Source organism: Dasypus novemcinctus, chromosome 24 (assembly GCF_030445035.2).
Source record: "Dasypus novemcinctus isolate mDasNov1 chromosome 24, mDasNov1.1.hap2, whole genome shotgun sequence".
NCBI classification, from domain to species: Eukaryota; Metazoa; Chordata; class Mammalia; order Cingulata; family Dasypodidae; genus Dasypus; species Dasypus novemcinctus.
Genome location: NC_080696.1, coordinates 53495255 through 53500147, shown reverse-complemented (window position 1 = coordinate 53500147; position 4893 = coordinate 53495255). Strand labels below are relative to the sequence as shown.

At 44.2% G+C, this 4893-nt stretch overlaps 1 pseudogene; it reads right to left on the bottom strand.

Annotated features, from left to right (window-relative positions):
• Nucleotides 1-2092: 2092 nt before the first annotated feature.
• LOC101413349 (transcription elongation factor A protein-like 4) lies at nt 2093-3077 on the bottom strand (annotated as a pseudogene).
• Between the last annotated feature and the right edge of the window lie 1816 nt (nt 3078-4893).

The window sequence follows — 4893 nt, the reverse complement described above, 5'->3', positions numbered from 1 at the left end:
TGGATGTCTCTTGTATGTGATGTTTCACTTCTCCATTGCTGCTTTAAGAATTTTCACTTTATCTCCGGCGTTTGGCATTCTGCATGTTATGTGTCTTGGGGTAGGTCTATTTCAGTTTATTCTAATAGGAGTATGCTATGCTTCCTGGATAAGTATATTCATGTCTTTCATGAGAGTTGGGAAATTTTTGACCATTATTTCCTCAAATACTCATTCTGCCACTTTTCCCTTCTCTTCTCCTTGAATTCTCATAACATATACGTTGGTGTGCTTCATGCTGTCATTCACTCCCTGAGCCCCTGCTCAATATTTTCCATTCTTTTCTTTCTCTTTTCTTCTCTTTTTTCAATTTTAGTTGTTCTTTCCCCTACATCACTGAATCTTTCTTCCATGATTTCAAATCTGCTGTTGTATGGCTCTATTGTATTTTTTTTTTAAGATTTATTTATGTCTCTCCCCTTCCCCCATGCCCAGTTGTCTGCTTTCTGTCTCCATTCACTGTGTGTTCTTCTGTGTCCGCTTGTATTCTTGTCAGCGGCACCAGAAATCTGTGTCTCTTTTTTGTTGTGTCATCTTGCTGCTTCAGCTCTCCATGTGTGTGGCACCACTCCTGGGCAGGCTGCACTTTTTCTTTGTGGGGCAGTTCTCCTTGAGGGGTGCACTCCTTGCACGTGGGGACACCCCTGCATGGCACAGCACTCCTTGCGTGAATCAGCACTGTGCGTGGGCCAGCTTACCACACGGGTCAGGAGGCCCTGGGTTTGAACCCTGGACCTCCCATGTGGTAGGCGGATGCGCTATCAGTTGAGCCAAATCTGCTTCCCCTATTGTATTTTTAATCTCACTTATTGCGTATTTCATTCCCTTAAGCTCTGTTATTCTTCTATTCAAGATTTCAATTTTTTCATTGTGCTTTCCCAGTGTCTTCTTTTTTATTTTTTATTTTTTATTGCAAGAGCAATGGACTTGTATTAGCTGCCAGATTGGTTCCACAACTTTGATCCCAGGGTTAATATTGGATTTTACCTATCATTTGAAGTTCTAACAATAAGAATTTTAACTGCCTTCATAAGCTCACTGATGAACATTTCTTTTGATTGCTTGTTATGTATTGTTTTCCTTTTTTTTTTTTTTTTGAAGGTACTCAGTGGGGGCTGGAGACTGAACCTGGGACCTCATATACGGGAAGCCAGAACAGCACTCAACCATTTGAGCCACATCTACTCCCCTTCCTTTTTTCTATCTTTTATTATTTCTTCATAACAAAAGTAGTCTTCTTTAAGAAAAAACTGGACAGATGAACAACAAAACAAAAAATTACCCACAGATATCCCCTGTTAATCTTCTAGTGGACACAGCTTTCAGAAATTTTTTCCTATGTCTAGTTTACTAGATAAATCTTTGTAGTTTTATAAAAATGGACTGATACTGATATATGATCTGCAAACTAATTTTTTTTTTTAATTTAACAATGCACCATTAACATTTTTTCCATGCAATGGATGAAAATCCTCTCCTGAAATACAAACCATTGCAGTTGGATCAAAAGGCTGCTGGTCAGCTCTCCGTGTATGTGGCACCATTCCTGGGCAGGCTGCACTTTCTTTCACGCTGGGCAGCTCTCCTTATGGGGCGCATTCCTTGTGTGTGGGGCTCCCCTATGCGGGGGATACCCTGCTTGGCAGGGCACTCCTTTCGTGCATCAGCACTGCACATGGGCCAGCTCCAAATGGGACAAGGAGGCCTAGGGTTTGAACTGCGGACCTCCCATGTGGTAGGCGGACACCCTAACCACTGGGCCAACTCCACTGACACAACAAGATGACGCAACAAAAAGAAACACAGATTCCTGACAGAAGGGGACAAAAAGAAGAACATGCAGCAAATGGACACAGAGAACAGACAACCCGGGTGTGGGGGGGATAAATAAAATAAATCTTTAAAATAAAAGGCTGCTGGTAATGGGAAGGACACCCATTACCAGGAAAGTATCTACATAAGGTTAAAGCACAGAGCCTAGCAAATTTCTGCCAGGGAAATGCAAGGAATAAGAAAGCAGAGCTTACAATATTGTAATCAGACAAACCATAAGTGAAGCCCAAAGGCATTACACCTAAGGAATGTCTTCAAAGCCCCTTTGTGGAGCCCTACACCCACCTCTGAGCTTCCTTGGGGCCCTTGGGTGGAAAGGATTCTGTAAAATTTTTTGCACCCACATAGCTCCCTCCCTCCCAGTTTCTGCTTGGTTTTTCTCACCTCATCCTCCACCCTAGCCATCTCATCAAATTCTCTTATCATCTCCTCATTGCTCAAATGTATATTCTGTATGGCTTCCTGTATTCCTCAAGGCACTCAGCCAGCCCTTTATTAGCTTTTCTTTTTGCTTTTCTGGGTACATCATTGTCAGCTGGGTGCTCTCCTGTAACCCTTGTTTTGCTGCCAGGATTTCTTTCTCCTTTGGGGTTTCTTGCGTTTTCTGACTTTTCTTTGTCCTTTAGCATTTCCCTGTCTTCTGTCTTTTTCTTATTTTCTGTCTTTCTCTCATTTTCTAACATTTTCTTGTCTTCCAAAGTACAAGCTACTTCTGGCTTTCCCTCATCCTGTGGCTGTTCTTTGTTTTCCATCTTTCCTGGCTCTTCAGGTTTTATTTCATTTTCATTGTAGAGTTTTTCTATGTTGAGATTTTCCCCTCCTTGTCCTGTCCTGCAAGGATTCTGGGCAAGTTCCTTCTCTTTTTCTGACCTTGAAGAGTGCTGGGACAACAAATGCGCAGGCCTAAAAGAATCTGAAGCAACAGTGAGGAGTCCAGGAATGCAAGTGCATGGCGCCGAGACCCTCCGCAGGGAGGGCCGGCTTGACAAGGGGCCTACGTCAGCTCCTAGTATCTTTTTTTTTTTCTTTCTTTATTCATTTTTTTAATATTACATTAAAAAAATATGAGGTCCCCATATGCCCCCTAGCTCCCTCACCCCACTACTCCCCCCATAGCAACATTTTCCTCCATCATCATGAGACATTCATTGCATTTGGTGAATACATCCCGGTGTCTTCTTAATGTCTTTTATCTCTTTAGCCATGTTGTCCTTCAACTCTATGACTTGATTTAAGAGAATTGTATGAACATCATTGATTATCTATTTCAAGTCCTGTGTCTTGCCTGGAGCTTTAATGTGTTCCTTTGCCTGAGTCATATCTTCCTTTTCTAAGTATACCTTGTGATTTTTTTTGCTGATATGTATACATTTGATTCTTTTTTTTTTAAAGATTTATTTTTTATTTATTTCTCTCCCCCCAAGTTGTCTGCTCTCTGGTCCATTCGCTGTGTGTTCTTCTGTGTCTGCTTCTATTCTTGTCAGTGGCACCGGGAATCTGTGTCTCTTTTTGTTGCGTCATCTTGCTGCATCAGCTCTCCACGTACGCAGTGCCACTCCTGGGCAGTCTGCACTTTTTTTGTGCTGGGCGGCTCTCCTCACATGGCACACTCCTTGTGCCTTGGGCTCCCTTATGCGGGGACACCCCTGCATGGCACAGCACTCCTTGTGCACATCAGCACTGTGTGTGGGCCAGCTCACCACACAGTCAGGAGGCCCTGGGTTTGAACCCTTGGACCTCCCATGTGGTAGGTGGATGCTCTATCCATTGAGCCAAATCTGCTTCCTATATCTGATTCTAATGCTAAGTTTACTCTGATGTTCAATTTCTCTCTTCCGCTTAGGGATTGACTGTTAAGTAGCTGTGTGCTACCACTGTTCTTTGACTCTTGGTTCAACTTGTTCTAAATATTTGGGATTATCCCTGTTTAGCTGCTCAAGCCAGGGCTATGGATCCAGCAATGGGGTGCCAGAGAGGGTGGCAGTAAAGCACCTGCTTGCCTCTTTTATTTATTTATTATTGTTTTTCCCTTTTCTTGCATTCTTCTGGTCTGCTAGCAGATGGCAATCTTCAGCAGGCCACGCAGGTCATGCCCTGGTTGCCTGAAGGGAATGCATAACTGTAACTCTGCCCCTGTGTTGGGGGAAGGAGTAGAAGGAATGTCCTCTGGGTAGGCCAAGCCTTGCAAACAAGTTTTCTCAGAAGTTGCTCTCCTCCCTTGGCTGGCCACACTCTCCCTCCCTCTATGTCCTCATCAACCAGGCCAGGACAGTAGGGAGAGTGAGAAGGCAAATTATCTTTAGTTCTCTAAGGACTCTTAGGGCAAATAATATTGTGGCCCCACCTGGCCTGGAAGTTTGAGACTCCTCCAACTCAGCAGACCAAGTTTGTTGGCTAAAACCTGAATTTGCTGTAGTCGATGTCCCTCTCTCTCCCCTTTCTTGGGAAAGAATGCCCCCTGCAACCCCCTTAGTTTGTAGCTGCTGCCAGGGGCTGGAGGACCCAGTGCTATTTGATCCAAATGTAGAGGGATGGGCGTCAGCAGCTGTTACTGCAGCTTTACTCGGCATTTTTCCAGCTGGCCGAGACTCCTTTCCATTGCCCCTTTCTCTTCTGGGTGTGTTTAGCTTTCTCCTGGTGTCCTAAGCCTTAGAATGGTTTTCTAGACAGTTTCTACCTATCCTCTAAGCTATTTTCCTGGGAGAGACGTGAGCCCTATGCCTGTCTAGTCTGCTTACTGAAAATCATATTCTTAAATTGAATCCATTCCTATGGGTGTAAACCCGTTGTAGGTAGGACCTTTTCATGAGGCTGCTTTGGTTAAGGTGTGACCTGCCTCAATCAGGAAGGGCCTTAATCCTATTGCTGGAGTCCTTTATAAACTGAATGAATACCAAGAGAGAGGAAGCCATGGAAGCAAGAAGCTGAAAGCAAGGAACCCAGGAGAGAAGGGAGAGCCCAGCAGAAGCTACTGTGTGCCTTTCCACACGGCAGAGGAGCCAAGGATCACTGGCAGCTGGT